Source organism: Bos taurus, chromosome 16, assembly GCF_002263795.3.
Source record: "Bos taurus isolate L1 Dominette 01449 registration number 42190680 breed Hereford chromosome 16, ARS-UCD2.0, whole genome shotgun sequence".
Taxonomy (NCBI): Eukaryota; Metazoa; Chordata; class Mammalia; order Artiodactyla; family Bovidae; genus Bos; species Bos taurus.
The window spans coordinates 1,420,186-1,437,996 of NC_037343.1; the positions used below are offsets into that span (position 1 = coordinate 1,420,186).

Consider the following 17,811-nt stretch of genomic DNA (forward strand, 5'->3'; position numbering starts at 1 on the left):
TCAGATCCACAAAAATTGCAAACATTGGAGTTATTGGATATAGAAAAATATATAATATATTTAATATGTTGAAAGAAATAGGAGAGTATTGAAATAATACAGGGACAGGAAACTCAATTGATGAGGCAGATATTCAAAGAGAACCTCTAAAAATGAAAAAAATACAGTAAAAGAAATTAATATTTATGAATTACTTGAAATAGTATTTTGTGGCCAAAGATAAAATTAATGAGTTGTAAAATATTTCTGAGTAATTACATAGACAATGGAAGATGGAAGAAATGAAGATGGAAAATGCTGAAGAACTATAGAGGCATAGAATACAGAACAGAGACTGGCCAGATAGTAAATATGTTAGGCTTTGTGGTCCACATGGTCTCTGTTATAACTACTCGACTCTGCTGTCGTAGAGCAGTCACAGACAATATATAAATGAATGGCTGTGGCTGTGTGCCAGTAAAACTTTACTTATAAAAAGAGATAGCAGGTCAGATTTGGCCCAGGTTGTACAGTTTGCCTACACTGGGAATAGAGTAAAAAGATTCCAATATACACTTATGACAATGTTTAAAGAAGCAATGGTTTAAGAATGGATGAGGTATAATCATTATTAATATACTTTGAGGCCTAAAGAATCCCAAGAAGGATACGTAAAACTCACCATTAGACACACAATAATGAAACTACAAAATACCAGAGATAAATAATTTTTAAAGTAACCAAAAAGATAAATTATTTTAAGGGAATGACAATTAGACTAACAATAGATTTTTCAACTTCAACAATAAAAGCAAGAGGATGGTGAAATAGTATCTTCAAAGTTCTGAAGCAAAAACTGCTAACACAATATTCTGTCATCAGTGGAAATCTGTGAAGAATGAGGGCAAAATAAAGCCCTTTGTAGACAAACAAAACCAGGTTTCTACCAGTAAGATTTCCATGGAAGCAACTTCTAAGGGAAATAGTTCAAGAAGAAGAAAAATTACCCAAAGGAAGGTTCAAGGAGGAATGATGAGCAAAGGAAATTGTAAACATAGTGCTAAATCTAAATATTACTCACAAAGAAAATAAGGATGATGGTGTCTAATTTCTAATGATAAAATAAAGCTATACATTAAAATTGCCAGTAACAATAGCATATAAATTGGAAGATAGAGTCCAGGAGTTCTAAGCTCCTAGTGTAGTTTGGGAAGAGGTTAAAGATATTGATTATCAGAAGTTTCTAAGTTAAATGCACATTCTAGGATTCTTAAGCTTTCTAGGCTAACACAAAAACTAGGAATAATGTAACTTCCAAACTAGTGGTGGGGATGAAAATGTAAAGAAAGAAAAGAATGAAGATAATAGGAAATGTGTTATTAAAAAAGGTTCAGACTGTGACACAGAAGAAAGTAATAGCTATTACCATTTATTGAGTAGATGCTGTTAGTCATTTTGAATCATTAATCTTCATAATTTCATGTAAAATACAAAGTAGACATTAAAATTTTCAGTTTCTCTTATTACTACATGCCTATGCTTAAAACAAGATCTGGAACTTAGTAAGCACTCATTTGTTGAAGAAAATTAAATGGGAGTGAATACTGATTCCTGTCTAAAGATGAGCAAACTGAGGCTCTGAGAAACATGAGAAAAAGAAACGCAACAGACAGTATGAGAGTGAAACCTGCCTCTTCAGAGGCTGTAACCACACACGCCCCTCTGTTTTCCTGTCTGTGAAAGTAAGTCAACAGTGCTTGAGCCACAACAGTCGTTGTCGGATGCTCTGTGCCACCAAATGATGAACGCCGTTGCTGGGGGACTTGTGCAGAGTCCAGCCCAGGTGTGTGGACTTCAGCCATACCTACTTTCCCCTCTACCGTGTGCAGACTTGCCCGCTCTTCTCTGATGCAGAAGTGTCCGTATAATAGCTGAGAGCATGAGCTGTGGAGGCAGGCAGACCTGGGTTCATGGCCTGTCCTGACCGCTATAGGACTTTAGTTTGCTGTAGGACCTTGGGCCTCCACTTCTTCAACTGTTTAAAGGGGATGAAAACAGCTATTAAAAAAGGTGAGCTTCCCAGGTGGTGCAGTGGTAAAGAATCCACCTGCCAATGCAGGAGATTGGGTTCGATCCCTGGGTCAGGAAGAACCTCTGGAGTAGGAAATGGCAACCTGGTCGAGTATCCTTGACTATAAAACCCCATGGATAGAGGAGACTGGTGGGTGACAGTCCGTGGGGTTGCAAAGGGTGGGGCACGACTGAGCGACTGAGCAAACGCACCTTAAAAAAGGTGGTTGGGCTTCCGGGGTGGTCCAGTGGCTGAGACTCCGCCTGCCAGGGCAGGGAGCATGGTTTGACCCCTGGTCTGGGACGATCCCACCTGCTGCAGGATGACTAGGCCCACGCACCCACCATAACCACTAAAGCCAACGTGCCCTGGAGCCCACGCTGCACTGCGGGAGAAGCCCGTGTCCCACAGCCCGGGAGGAACTCCTGCTCGCGACAACTAGAGAAAGGCCACACGCGGCAGTGAAGACCCAGCACAGCCAAAACTAAATAGTCTTTTTTTTTAAAAAAAGGTGTTTGTAAGATTGTGAGACTGCATGCCAATCACTTGGATGGTGGAGATCACAAATTAGGTCCCAGTTTAATATAAGAGAGAGGAGGCGCTTTAGGGAACACTCAGAAGAGAATCGTTTCTAACACTGGAGTAGAGATTAATCTGGGTGACCTTAAGGGGTTCATTTCTTCCTTAAGCAGAAGCAAGGGAAATACTGCAGTGCATCGCCACTCACTCTCTGACTGGTGAGCAGGCCTCTAGTGACTCCAGACCCAGCAGTTGAAATGGACTGATTGATAGCATTAAATAATAACCATAATAATTATGTTTGAGTGCTTACTATGTGGCAGCACTGTGTGCTTTTACAGAGGTTATTTAATTATCTTAAAATCTTGTGAAGTATTTTAAGTGGAGTTACTATTATTATCCCCATTTTATCAATGCTAAAATGGAAGAACAGAGACATTAACTTTCCCAGGGTCAAGCAGAGAGTGATTGATGGTGGATCTCGGATTTGAACCCAGCTTATCACTGCACTATATCTTAAAAGATGACTGAGCAAAAGAGCCCTCGTGTCTGGAAAGCACATTCAAGCTTTCCAGAAAAGCATGGCCCTTGTCAAATTTGGATTTGGATTCTGGCCCTACGTGGCCAGTGAAGTGAAGTCGCTCAGTCGTGTCTGACTCTTTGCGACCCCATGGACTATAGCCCACCAGGCTCCTCCATCCATGAAATTTTCCAGGCAAGAGTACTGGAGTGGGTTGCCATTTCCTTCTCCAGGGGTTCTTCCTGAACCGGGGATCGAACCCAAATATCCCGCATTATAGGCAGGCGCTTTTACCATCTGAGCCACCAGGGAAGCCCTGTGGCCAGAGACAAGGTATTTAACCAGTTTTCTTCTTTGTAAAATAAGGGTGGTGGTATCTGCTTCCCAGGTTTGTTGGGAGGATCAAGAGAAGTCATACATGATGTACTCAGAAAGCCTGGGGACCCTCTATTTTCATAGTGAGTCAGGAAGGCCTTAGCTGTGCCTGTTCTAAGCGGAAACTGACGTGCTCTGAGCTGATAATGGGGCGACTTCGGGGGAACGAGTAGATGAAGGCTGACTTTTTTATCTGCTGCTTTAAAGGATGCATTGAGCATTGCCCTGATCACTCTTCTATGCCACCGGCCGCCCCAACACACAGAGCATGGTATTCAGAAAGCCCGGTTTCCCCTCCCCCCGGCATGGCCACGCCTCCGTGTCAGGACGGTGCGTTGTCTGATGTGCTACACCCTCCGTGGGCTCTCAGCTCTGTGCGAGTCTGGGGTAGCTGCCCTCTGGGCCACTGGGCCTCTGCCTCTGCTGCCAGGATGGGGCTGAACTCCCGGTGGCCGCAGCAAGGGGGTTCCACAGTCCTGAGCTACACTGTTTCTTCCCTTCTCACCTCTTTGTACCAACGCTATTCCGTTTGCTTTCTCATCTTTTTTTTTTTTAATTTATTATGGTAAAATACACATAAAATGTACCCTTTTTAACCATTTTTTACATGTATAGTTTCAGTGATATTTATTACACTCACAATGTTTTGCTACCATCACCACTATCCATTTCCAGAACTTTTCATCATCCCAAATAAAAACTGTACCATTAAACAGCAATCCGTGTACATCACCCAACCCCACCCCCAGCTAAGCCTAGGCAGCCCCACGCTGCTTCCTGTCTCTGTGAATTCGTCTAGAGTAGGCACTTTGCATAAGTGAACTCATGACGTGCTCATCCTTTGTTTCTAACGTTTGTACTTTGCATAACTTTCTCAAGCTTTATTCATGTTGTGGCATATATCAGAATTTCATTCCTTTTTAAGGCTGAATGATATTTCATTGTATCGATTCATACAGTGTTCAATATGCAACATTTTGTTTATCCATTCATCTGTTGATGAATGCTCCCTTTTCTTTAATCTTTGGACTTCTTTAATCTTTTCTTTCGGCGCATCATAATTTGCAGTCATATGGAGAGAGCAGCTTCTTTCCCTGCAGTAGAACACGGAGGGGGTCACTGTCCCAGAGGCTGAGGGCGGGTTCAGCTAAGCGTGCTGTTTGTAAACTCTGCGCTGAAGCCTCTACTGGGTTTCACCCTTCTAGAAGTCTCTTCCCGACAGGTACGTGCTGACATCAGCAAACCCAGAAGTGCTCGTGGGAACAGAGAGCAGAGTTACCTGGGGCAGCAAGCCTGCCTTTGCCGCCTTCCTGGGGACAGAGCCGGCCTTGCCCCAGGGGCGCTGCGTTGTCAGTGCTGTAGGCGCAGGTATAGAGATTCTAGAGCAGCTTTGGATCTCCTGTTTATATTCTTGAGTTTTTGTACATTTTGTTTTGTATATTTCTTCTTACCAGTCTGTGTCATTTCTGTCTCCTGCTTGGCAGGTCAGTATTTCTGCGTGTACTATACTATACTCGCAGGGTTTCTGAACAGACATGTGTCCAGTCTTCTTTATTTAGACTTTTGTACCTGGGAGTTCCCTTAGAAGGCTCTCTTCCTTTCTCTGAGTCTTCCCGCCTCCTGTTTTTGTTCTCCCTTCTCTGCTTTCCCTCTTACAACCCCTCGATGCACCAGAGCTTTGGAGCCTTTATCTGGACCACAGTCTGTGTGCCCGAGGTGGCCCTGACTCCGACGGTGACGCATCTTCAGGGTGTCTCACAGCTCCCTCTCACAGGGCGTGGAGCACTATGCTAACCCTCTGAGCTCATCAGGGTAGGAATCTCCCAGCTCCGGTGTCCTGGGCGGGGCCTAAAATTATCTGATTGTTTCATATGGGCTGCTCTCATCTCTTATTCTGGTTTCTGTCCACTTTTTAAATAGGAACTTGTAACGTGCAGTGTGTCTTAGTTTCCAGGCTCTTCCTGTGCTTGTGTGCCTTAACTGAGTCATGTCACCTTTAAGACCATGTGTGATAAAATCTGTAGAAGGACTATCATCAGTCCTGTTTATCTTTTTTACTTTTATTTTTTTATATTTTAAGCTTTTGTTGGGACATAGCCAATTAACAATGTTAATTGTTTGCTAGTCCCCTAGTTTCATGGGACTAGCAAAGGGGTTCAGCCCAACATATACATGTAGCCATTCTCCCCCAAACTCCGCTCACATGCAGGCTACCACATAGCATTGAACAGAGTTCTGTGTGCTATACTGTAGGTCCTTGTTGTTTATCCACTTTAAATATATTAATAGCAGTGTGTACTTGTCTATTCCAAACTCCCTAACTATCCCTTCCCACCATAGTCCTGTTTATCCTTAAAGGCTGTTTCAGATCACATCAAAGTGCTTTGAAACTATAAAGCAGTATGCAGACATTACCACAGTCTTCTTTGACTCTCATGAACTTTTCTGCCTTCCTCCTTGGTTTTCCTGACACCAGTTAACAGAAAACCTCAGGCAAACTCCCCAGATATGGCTGCAAAAGTTGGAGATTCTGGAGAGATCCGAGAAGGGGGAGTATCAGTATCTTCCTGGTACATAGAGCCAGGATCCAGAACAGGTAGTAAGAAGGGTAAGAACAAGGTAGCCAGAGGTGCCAGGAGCCCCTGACAAAGGGGCGGCCTTGGTGGCCTCCCTTCTGATAAAGCTTTTTAATGCACCTGATACTCCTCCAAAGGCAATGGGCCTTCGGATACGAAAGAAGTAGTCACCTCCCAACCTAATATGAGGTCAGTTACTTACTTTCACTAACTCTTTTTTTCACATGGGAAAATTGAGGCCTAGGAAGAATGGATTTGGATGAAAGTGGCCGAGGGGAGGCGAGTCTAGTGCCGCTCAGGAAGACCCACAGGGGCAGAGCCTGGGGCCGCAGGCAGGTCTGTGCCCAGCCAAGCCCAGCAGGGCCCAGGCCCGCGGGCCGGCCACTTCGGGTGCAGCCTCCGTCACTTCTGCTTTTCTTCCTTAGGTATTTCTTAGGATCTAGTGACCCAAGGCAGTGTGTCAGGTTGACAGTGACATGTCACTGCCAGCCTGTAAGGCACCTCTCTAATGATGTTAGCAAGGTGCTCCCTTCAGATGAACCCAGCCCATGGGTGCATAACCCACCCTGCAAAACTTAGCGTGGCTCATCTCCCAGTGCCTGGCTTACTATGGGCTCATCATTTTCAGGGCACACGTGCACACCCATGTGCTGTATGGAGCAGCTCTGGAAAGCTCCCCTTTGCATATGGTGTGGGTGGGGCCCAGAGTTGGGGGGTAGGGGTTCTGTGAGTGATCTCGTCCTGGCTGCCAGCTAGCCTGCGGGGCCGACCTTGGAGGTGCTGGATACACACAGGTGGATAGGTAAGGGGGGCATTTCCACCCTTCATTTCATGCCTAATGCAGATTTCTTTGCGTTATCTGCCCCGTTTTCCCATATAGACTGCAGTCTTTTTGTCCCAGCGCCCGGCACAGTGTTTGACTCATAGAAGTTACAGTGTGAAATGAGGGGATTTCCATTAGGCTTTCCCCAAAGGGGGAGCACTGGGGTTCTGGGAGATGTTTGGTCTAGTTGGTAGGAAACGCAGAGGATCTGCTCCCTGAAAAGGCAAGGAATTTAACTCTGGAGTGCACTCACTGATAAACCTGCCTCCTAGCTTGTGGCTGGTCAACCCCCGGCCCTACCCTGCTTTGAGAAGCTGGCAGGGCATACATGGTACTTAACCTACAAAGGTCCTACAGTCACCACTTCTGGGTGTAGAGAATCCTGGTCAGCTCTGTCCTTTCCACCTCTCTAGTGTGAGTCAAGCTGGCAGGAACTCTGGAGGAGGCATCCAAGGGGTTCTTGTACAATGCAGAGAGCTGTCACGAGCATGAAAGGGAATTCCTAGGCCAGGTGGCTCCGTTCAGCTGAGCGCTCCTGCTGGAAAGACGTGGTAGCATTCTGGCACTCGACACTCTTCTGCCCCATCTGGTCCTTTGGAACGAGAATCGGGAGTCCCAACCGAGGGCCTGGGGAGACAGTACACTGATGCTGGTGTGGGAAGTGACCAGAGGGGTAGGCCTCAGTTCTGGGGAAACACCACCTCTATGTATCACTTCTGGGTGAAACTCAGGGGCTTCGGAGGGCCTTGCCTTTCCCGGAGCAGCTCAGTTACAGCCTGTGTTCTCCTTGCCTCCTAGGTTAGCTTGGCTGGGCATTTGATATAGAAGAGAGGCTGCTCATCTTCCTATGTAATTCCTAGGTTTAACTCTTCCCTGACATGGTGCCTTATCATCCTAAACACAGGGCCTTCACCCTAGCCTCCCCAGGAAGAATGGGACCTATGAAGACTGACCATTTTCTTTCCCCTGTAACCTTCCGTAAACTTCGCTTTGTTTTACCGTACCCCACTCCTGTCTTGGCTCTTGAAACAACTCCAATCAGAAGAAAAAGGCGGTTCACCCTCCTACCCCTCTTTAGGGCCATATTCTGTTTGTTCTCCCGGAAACCATGGCAACCTGGCCTAAGAGGCCACTTCTACCATCTTGGGAGTTAATGTTCCAAAGCCTTGTACTCACAGCTCTGGACTCTAATACATTTTTCCAAAGTGGGACAGAAGCCTTCAAATTTTTAGTTCTGCTCGAAGAAAGTTTCAAACAAACCAACCCCTTTGGTTAGGAATGGAAGCAACATTTCCTGCAGGATTTGGAATATGAATGTAGGCAACATTAGCTGGGAATCCTGAAGCTGTGGTCCACGCATTTTTCATTTGCCTCTTTCTTCTTTGACTTTTCATAATTACTCAGTTACTTAGAAGACTGTTAGAGCTGGTTATCTTTTAGCTTGCCCCAACTTTTTTTTCTTTTCTCTCTTGACATGTTTGTACTTCTTGCTCTGGTGCTACCTTTTAAAGTCCCAAGTTGGGCATCCAGGGAGCTGTGATGATTAACTGCAGGAGCCCGGTAGAAGAATTCCACAGCCTTAGACGGCAAAGTTTCCATGGCTTCGCTGCTGTGGGACGTCCCCGTGAAGGAATCCTCTTGAGCTGGCTGTTGGAGGAGGGAGGGCGGGAAGCGGGGTAGCCTGTCCTTGGCTCCTCTTTGGACATGGCAGCTTGCAGAGGGAGGGCTCAGGGGCTGAAGCCCTGAAGGGCGGGCGCTGACCTCCCCCCGACACTGGAAAGGATTGTTCTCTGCTGATATGGATCTTAACTGATTTGGAACAGCTGGCCAGGATGTGTGAGACTGGAGAAGCTGGGAAGAGTGCTCCAGCAAATTTTTGCTGAAGCAAATGTTAGACAAATAGTGTGAGATGCCTACAGAGGTCTGGCCCTGCTGGGTTAGGATGCCTTTTGCTGCTCCTCCACTGGTTCCCTCTGCGAATCCTTGAATACTTACTTGCATAGTGGTAGGGAGAGCTAGGAGAAGGCGACTGTGTCACCAGGGAGCTGAATGTTCGCCTCCATCTGTCTATTCCCAGCCCCAATTTTATAGAATCACAGCGCAATTCAAGTGAAACAGTGGAGCCACTTTGCAGCTTGTGGTTGGGTAGGACTAGCTTATCATGTTCAGTTGTGAATTTTCAGCTTCTGTGGCGGCACAGAGAGGAGCCAGAGTCCAGTTGTGGCCCCAGATGTGTTTTATATCTGTCTAATCTCCCAGCCTCTTCCTCCATCAGGTCACTTCCTATCTATACTGGATCGGGAACTTGGCTGAGCATACGAAATCCTGACTTCAGTTTGTTACGCGTAGGAATAGTCTCGCATCCTTCCTTTCCCACTGCCTGTGTTAGGGGGTCTTCACTTCTGAGTCCTCAGTGTTTGCCTGTGCTTCAAGCATGATTGGATGCTACATATTCGACTTAGCCGGGCTTCCCTTGTAGCTCAGCTGCTAAAGAATCCGCCTGCAATGTGGGAGACCTGGGTTTGATCCCTGGGTTGGGAAGATCCCCTGGAGAAGGGGAAGGCTACCCACTCCAGTATTCTGGCCTGGAGTTGGACACGACTGAGTGGCTTTCACTTACTTATTTACTTACTTATTCGACGTAGCCAGGCAAGCTCCAGGAAGGTCTGGGAGAATGCAGGTTGGTTTGGAGTTCAGCCTGACTGTCTCTGGGCCATTCTCTGAGGGAGAGAGAATTCCCTGTGCTGGGACTAGCCATGGCAGCCCCGTGAGCACCCCACTCGCCTCTGAGTGTTCCCAGACTCCTTTGCTGTTTGAGCCAATGTGGACTTGACAGGGCTGATTGGTTCCAGAAATTACCCAGGTAAGGAGGATGGAATTCTGTCCAATTAGATTGCCCCTGGAAATGTGGGAGAGAATGAGAGAGATTTTGAGATTGAGATAGATAGATAGGCAGACCGATAAATAGATATGTTGTGAGGGTGAGAGACAGAGAGAAAGCGAGAAGGAAGCAGGCAGGAAGAGAGGGAGAGATGTGGAAAGTGATGTACAGAAATATGAAAAAATAAGGCTTAGATTTGAGGTATAGAGAGAAAAATGAGGAGGTAAAAGAGACTGATACTAGCTGTTTTTCCCATGATTTCTGGCAGTGCAGTGCTTCAGAAATAATCCAGAAAACATGCTTTTCTGCCACTTCCTACAGACCTCTCCCCAAGAAACAATCACCATGGTTCTCCCAGGTTTTTCCTTGGAGGTATGGCAGTGATGTTTAAAATGCTGTGCATGGGAGTTTAGAATTGAATGGGTATCAGGAGAACCTGAGTTCTGTATAGTTGGTCTTTGCTTCTGCCTAGAGGGTGGATGATTCCTGCAGTGATTCCTGCAGCTGGTTTCCCTTCCATCCGCAGCAGAAAAGCCCTGTGGCTGTGTCCTGGAGAGCGAGGGTGACGGGCCTCCAGTCCGCCAGCCCCGCAGCCCCCGAGAGGCCGGGGGGACGGGCCTGTGCTGAGGGTGGGCCCTTGGGACTGAACAGTGGCTTCTCTGTGCAGGTTGGGTCTCCTTCCCGGCCTTCCATCTTTCTCTTTCCCTAGGGACAGAAGCGCGTGGGAGCAGAGAGGGGTCGCTCACTCGTGACCTCCACGTTTTAGGTCAGGCACTGAGGCAGGAGCTGGGAGAAGGAGGTGACACACCCTTTCCACTCGCCCAGAATACACAGTACCTTGCACTTTCTCTTGAGATGCGTAAACCACCGCCAGCTGGGGCTGACTCACCTCTCTGCCTGCCCGTTGTCTCTTTCAACAATGGGCCCTGTGTCCATCTGAGCCCTTTTGAATAAACACTGTTTATAACCGAGATTTTTGGAAGCTTAGTCTGCTGTGGGGGTTCTAGGACATGTCCGCTTCTTTGTCTTTAATGTATTCCTAAGCAACGACTGCTCAGCCTGAGTAAATGCGCTGAGACTTACCAACAGGAGCTCATGTTGGGCCCTCCCTTCCTGCCCTGCAGGGACAGTGGCGTGCTGGCGACAGCTGATTTGACAAGCCTAGAGACCATGCCCACTCTGCTCCTTTGACCTCAAGGGTCTGCCAAGACTGATTTCTGTCCCAAGTTGCTGATTTTCCCAGCAAGATTGTATCAGCTAACCCAGACTGTCAGTTAGGACCTTGACCTCTCCTGGGGCAGCAGGGGGTGCTTCCCTTGTGGAATCAACAGCAGCTTCCCCCTCTGCTTCTCTCTTCCCCTTGAGGACTGTTCTCATTGATAGCCTTTCTGAGCCATAGTGGCATCTGGGAGGCATTCTGTTCCAGTCTGAGATGGAAAGAATTGAACCGTCTGTGTGATTTGCTCTTGTTAAAACTGCCCTAACTTTATTTTTAATCTGATTAATATGCCCTTCGGCAGGTGGGGTTTTTTTTCTCCTACTAAGGATGTAACCATCTGAAAGGAACTAGAATAAGGTGGAGAAAGAGGAATGGTAAAATCCTTCAGCATCTTTTGTATTCCAACCAGCTGTTTCTGCAAGGTGGCTCTCTGTTCTTTAGATATCATCTGATGACTGGCGTATTTATCAGTCAGCACACACTCTTAGCTCAGTTGTGTACGTGCATGGGTGTGGGTGTGAGATACCACACGGTAATCTTCCACCCTCTCCCTCTTGGGCTGCTTATGCCTGATGGCGCATTTCTTTGTTCATATTTATTACTTCACATTTGCCGGGGCGAGTGGAGAAGGTAGGAGGCTGTGTTGCCCCATCCAGTAGCCAGAAAATACTCCCTACTTCTACCAAAAGCTTTTCCCACGTGCCTAGTGTCCTGGTGTCCAAGGATAAATCAACCTTGCTTTTGATCATCCTCCAGCATCTGAACCTTGAATGCTGGCTCCTTGGTGCTGATGAGAGGTCCTTACCATCCTGATTTGGACCATAAACCTTGTTCTACAGTATCCTTTCCCCCCAGAGCTCCCTGAGAAGAGAGAATTGAATGAAAGTTCTCTGTACAAGTGGCAGAAACAGGTGTCCCTTCAGAGGTACCTCAGAAGTCATTTCCCACAGCCCTCCAGCCAGGAGTGTCTGGGATCCATGTGGGATGGCTCTGCACCCATGGCTGGGCTGGGACCGGCTGGGACCGGAGGGTGATCGTCTTGAGACTGTCTTCCCACGACCCCGTGTCTTGGTCCTGACGAAACCTGCATCCAGCAGGGGGCTGGTGGGGAGACAGGGAACCTAAGGAATGCTGCTGGCCGGAGCCAGCTTTGACAGGAAGGCATAGGACAAAGCGTCTTTGTCTCTTCTCAGAGCCAGTGGTGCAGAGGTGAGAAAACCCAGAGTTGGGGCTTCCCCGTGCTGAGCTGAGGCAGAAGCATGTAGGGGCAAGAAGCCATACATTTCCCTCTTCAAAGGAGCTGACCATACTCCTTACTTCAGTCTTCCCCTTGCTGTTTCAAATCCCAGACTCTGTAATAGAGTCTTTTTCTTCTTGAGGAAAGATGCAGTGGCTCTTTTTTTTTTCTTTTTTTTTTAAGCAGTTTTGGGGGTTGGGAAAGGAAAACTTTGAAAGTAAAATAATAAAAAACCGGCCGCTCTGCCATTACAGGCACATAAATAGCTACACCACTGTGGGTCTGCACACTCACTTTGCCATAGCAACCTCAGCAAGTGTTTATAGCAGCCTGTCGCCCCGGCTGGAAAACAGCAGCTGCTGCGGCTCACCCGCCACACCCGTGCCGCCTGGGCCTCAGAGCAGTGGGCACCACCCCCCCCAACCCGAGGTGTGGCGGGGCCGTGGGAAATGGCAGAGCCAGGGCAGCATGGGATCCAGATGTGCAGCTGTGTCCGACTCTGCAACCCCATGGACTATAGCCTTCCAGGCTCCTCTGTCCGTGGAACCTTCCAGGCAAGAACGCTGGAGTGGGTTGCCATTTCCTTCTCCAGGGGACCTTCCTGACCCAGGGATCAAACCCGAGGCTCCTGCGTCTCCTGCACTGGCAGGAACCCACTATGTCACCTAGGAAGGCCTCAGATGTGCCAAGGAGTGGTAATATCCTGAGAACCTGAAGTGAGGGGTGGGTGTCTTTCCTGCCTATTTCTTCTCTTTCCCCTGGGCATCACCCCATCTCTTATCTCCTGCAAAGTCGGAACCAAAGTGCAGAGGGTGCTTAGCTGCACATGAACCCAAAGGGGTCCGGGTTCTGAACCTCATGAGGCAGCTTGTTTGAACTTTCTAAATAAATCCTGGCTTCTGTTGCAGCCTATTCAGGGAGGTCCTCTCAAGTCTCTCAAGGACTCACAGGACAGAGGCTTCCCTTGAGAAGATCATGGGTCTCTCTGGGAACAAGGCTGCCCTGAGATGAACAGAAGCAAAGATCAACATTCTGGAAGGACTAAAGGAGGGGGAGATGGGACAAGACCCTTGTGTGACTCCCCTGTCAGCCTGGATCCGAGGACGGTGTTGGGTCTGGGCCTCCGCTGGGAGCCTCGGTTGCTTTATCTTGGTGTCGCTGGAGATTCTCACAAGGTTGTAAACTCTGCATCCTTCTCAAGTGTGGTACCCAGACCAGCAGCAGCATCCGCTTGTCAGGGAGCTTGTTTCAACGCACATCCTTAGACTTCCTGAACCAGCAACTCTGGGAACCCTCCCAGAAGTCTTTTTTTTTTTTTTTTTTAATTTATTTGGAGGGAAACAATGGAAACACAGACGTAGAGAACAGACCCATGGCCCCGGGGTCAAGGAGAAAGGAGTGGGTGGAATGTATGGAGAGAGTAACATGAAAACCTACACTACCATATGTAAAATAGACAGCCAGTAGGAATTTGCTCTAAGACCCAGGGAACTCAAAGCGGGGCTTTGCGACTTCCTGGGAGTCTTGATGTTCACGCAGGTTTCAGAACCGCTGCTCCAAGGCACAAGTGCAAGAAAGTATGATCTGCCCAATTTCAGAAGCCCCACCCTGACTTAGCAGCTCCTATCTATACAGTGTATAAGCAAAGAAGAGTGAACCTGGGTGGTGAGGTGACTTATTCAGGGGTGCTCCCGGATCTCTGTCCTGATACATGCCATCTTCTCGGCGTGGAGCCCTTGCCCGTTTGTCTGGAGCTTCCGGGATCTAGCTGGGCTGAGAGGTCTGGATTAGACAGGGCCGGGGGTGGCTGTCTATGCTGGCAAGGCTGTCATGAAGCAGACGGAGGCAACAGGAGTGCCACCCAGGCAGTGTGGTGCTCCGGGGCACACAGGAATGTTGTTTTGCTTCCTCTCCTCCTGAGCCCCTGGGACAGCTGCCCACAGCACGCCGTTTGGTGGATGACATGTGACCTCCCTCGCACCTGAGGCTTCCACCAGAGCCTGGGGTCTAGGAGCAACGAGATGCTGACCAACTCCAATAGCCCAGGGAGACTGACCCTTCTCCCTCTCCGTAAGCATGACATGGTTCTCTTGAAATTTGTTTGTAAAAATAATACAGGATATAATCCAGCTGCTAAATAGCACTCCCCCCTTTTTCCCATGGGGCCAAAACGTGAAAAAACCACCTCAGCGCCAAGAAAGGCAGTCTGTTGCCCACGAGTCTGTGTGTCCTGGGTCTGCGAAAGCTGCTGCCCAAGGGTCTGCCTCCTGTCTGCTGACCTAGTGCAAGCAAGCTGCTCCTTGCTTAGTGTAGGAGGAAGGTGCCCTTTTAACCCATGTCCAGTGCATTTCCCACCATCTGGCCAGCACTCCTTGCATCAGACAACAGACCTTCTGGATGGGATGGTTACTCCCGCCCGAACTCAGCTCTTGTCCTCCTTCATCCACTGAAGGAGATTACTGTTCCATCCTCTACATTTTTTTTTTTTCCTGAGCTCCAGCTTTCTGTGAACACTCCCGTAACACCCCCTGAGTCACAGGCAGCCATAGCAGTGACCCAGGCCAGTATGACTCAGATTATTTGGAAATAGGGTATATTCCCTATGGCTCTAGGCCCAAGGGACTGCCCATTTTCATTTTGCTCTATTGGTGCTATTTTTAGGATGAATCTAGGAAGGTAACAGTGCCCTGTTAGGAACATTTCAGCTTCAGTTTCCCAACCCATGTCATGAAACTTCCTGTCTTCACCTTAATGGTTCTGGGGTTTCTGACAGGGGCTGGATCAATAGATATCAGGAGCAGAGTATCATCAGCCTGTGGCCAATTCTCGGCTTCACTGTCAGAGAGAGCTTGTGCTCTCTGTGGGCCTGACCTCTCCCTGCCACCTGAAGGCGTCTGGCCAGAACTGGTAAGTTTTGTTCTCATTGTCATGGCATATCTTAGACAGTGCAGTCCCTTCAGGTCTGAAAGGCTTCAGTAGCGTAGCATGTTTTATCTTTTTCCAGTTTCAGGTGCAGACTATTGAGTCAATCGTACTGTGGATTCATGGTCCAGTATTATCGTGATCCATGCAAGGCCCTTCCTGTGCTGTTTCCCATATTCCACATCTTTTCCCTTCCCTCCCTGTGAGCAGCATTCTAATGTGTGTCTTTTTGTTTAAATATATCCCTTAAAATGCATATGTTTTTAATTTTTGTTAAAGTACCCTTTTTTACCTGCACTAAGCACTGTTTTTAAGATCAGCAATATTGTATGTACATCTGATCTGTGTTTCTGTTGCATGATATTCTCTGTTATCTAGCTCATGTATTTTTTCTGCCCATCAGTGGGAGAGGGGATCCCAGGTTGCCTTCAACTCTGTCACCACAAATAATGCATAGACTTAGTTTGGTCAAGTGCAAGGTGGCTCCAAGGAGGAGGGGGAAATTCTGAATCCCTGAGACCCAGGGCTTGAGGGCACCACATCTTCTCTACACAGATGCTTTGATTCTGGCACTGCATTTCTACTACTGAATTGAAGAAGACCTTCTCAGGGTAGCTTACCTGGTGGTTCAAATGGTAAAGAATCTGCCTGCGATGCGGGAGACCTGGGTTCAATCCCTGGGTCAGGAAGATTCCCCGAGAGAAGGAAATGGCAACCCACTCCAGTTTTCTTGCCTAGGAAATCCCATGGACAGAGGAGCCTGGCAGGCTACAGTCCATGGGGTCGCAAAGAGTCAGACACTTTCACTTTCTCGAAGGCTTGTGGGGAGGGAGCGGGTAAGCCAGGAGGCCTCACATAAGCCACCTCCTCACCAGTAAGTGATGTCTTCGCTTTAGGAAGGGAGTACCCACCAGAACCCAGGTCCCAGGGGCTGGCAGAGAATTAGCATCGGGTTCCAGCACCACAGGCTGCAGTGTGCCATGCTGTGGTCAGTACGGAGGCCTAGTTTTGGTGCCTCAGCCCTCCCTTGGCTTCCTGGCACCAACCTGGCTGTTGCTGGCGATGAGAGGGGGTGCCGCCCACCACCTGAACTCCCGCCAGCATCCCCTGCCCTGACCTTCTGCCCATATGCCTCCACAGGGCCTCAGAGACTGGAGGAGGGTGTGCATGCAGGTCTGCTTGGCAAGCCAGCAGGCACTAGGGCAGGGGGATGGAAGGAGAGCCCTGAACCCCAAGCAGGGTGGCTGCGTGACCCAAGTGGTGAGAACTGACGCTGGTGGGCCAGCCTCTGGTCATGGGAATAAGAGGCCTGTCATGTCATGAGGATGAAGCAAAGCAGCCTCCGCGTGGTATTTAGACCTTCAGAGGAGGGCCAGCCAAGGATGTCTCATGCAGGGCAGCCTGCCCCGTGCAGGTGCTTGCCAGCTCTCATGAAAGGCCTCTTAGAGGTATGCCAGCAACGAGACAAAGAGTGAAGCTTAAGACACTGCAGGGAACTGCCCCTGCGGGAATAAGAAGAGAAGAGGTGTCTCTGTGCCTCTCCCCATCCCAGGGCTGATGCCCCGAGTGTGAGGTGATGGAGTGCAGGGAGCCCTCAGCCCCCTCCTTCAGCCTCTGAGTGGGAACTGGACATACTTGGAGTCATGCCATCCGGAGCCAAGGGCATTCTGGCCGGGGCATATGTATGTGGGGGCAGGGCTGGAGTGGAGGGTGTCAGCCCCTCATAAGCTGTGACCTACTGCTGTGGTTGCCCAGGAAGCTGAAAGAGGTAAGGAGGTGTTTCCCTGATGTGTGGTAGAGCCTTTAGGGGCTCTGGGCCATATAGATTTATATGGGCTTCTCATCAAGCTTTAGGTAGTAAATCTGTAGCTTTGTTTCCTTTTTCGTAGAGGATTGACCTTGTACTTGAGGCTTTGGATTCAGGCTAGGACACAAATCCTCGTTCTCAGAATCTGTATTTCCCTCCTATAAAATGGCTTGCCCTCCTTACAAGGCTGTTAATGAAGATTCAGAGAAACAATATGTGGAATAATGAGAATAACTACGTATGGACCAACCACTACATAACAGCTGCTATGCTAGGCTGCTGTTTATGTATCAGTAATAACACGTGTGTACTTACATGAATCATTTCTCTCTGAATGGGAAAGGGTGGGCCTGAAGCAGATTTCGTGCTCAGTTTGGCGCGTTATAAGGTGTCTCGATCCTGTTCCTGTGCCACCCCCATCTTAGCGGCCGCCGGCAGCCCAGAGGCTGGAGCTGAGCTCCTTACCATTCCCGGCAGGTCTCGCTGCGGTCGCCAGCCTGCAGCCTGGGCCTGCGGCCCCCTGCCATTTCCTTTCTCCTGTTTGCATTCATACTTCATTTCCCATGCATCACGCCAGATTCATTAGCAGCCTTTGGCAGTGGAGATTCAGGGAGTGGGTTCCTTTCACATCCTCAAAATACCCTACTCTGTCCCCTACATAGGAAGTTAACTTTTTCCCTCATATTCTGAGGGCACCCCAGGAAGGTTTCTACGAGTAAGGGATTTCTTGGCAAAACTGGAGGGAACAGCGTCTGACTATTGTTTATGGCTTGGTGGCTTAAGACATGTTTTTTTTTTTTTTTTTTAATCTCTGGCAGCTCCTCACTTTGGAACTTGCTAGGGAGGTTAGCTGCAAATTGAGTTATCAGGAAGTGTAGGGCG

The 17,811-nt window shown here is 48.5% G+C and overlaps 1 protein-coding gene across 6 annotated transcripts in view; it reads left to right on the forward strand.

Moving 5' to 3' along the window:
• ATP2B4 (ATPase plasma membrane Ca2+ transporting 4) overlaps nucleotides 1-17,811 on the forward strand; it is a 102,615-nt gene that overhangs the window by 21,929 nt on the left and 62,875 nt on the right. Inside the window, exon 1 of one of the 6 annotated variants that reach the window (XM_024976042.2) lies at nucleotides 16,577-16,890. The exons of the other annotated variants lie outside the window; for them this stretch is intronic. The gene's annotated coding sequence lies outside the window, so the exon portion shown is untranslated. Of the gene's footprint in view, nucleotides 1-16,576; nucleotides 16,891-17,811 lie in introns of those variants that run through there. 6 annotated transcript variants of the gene reach the window in all.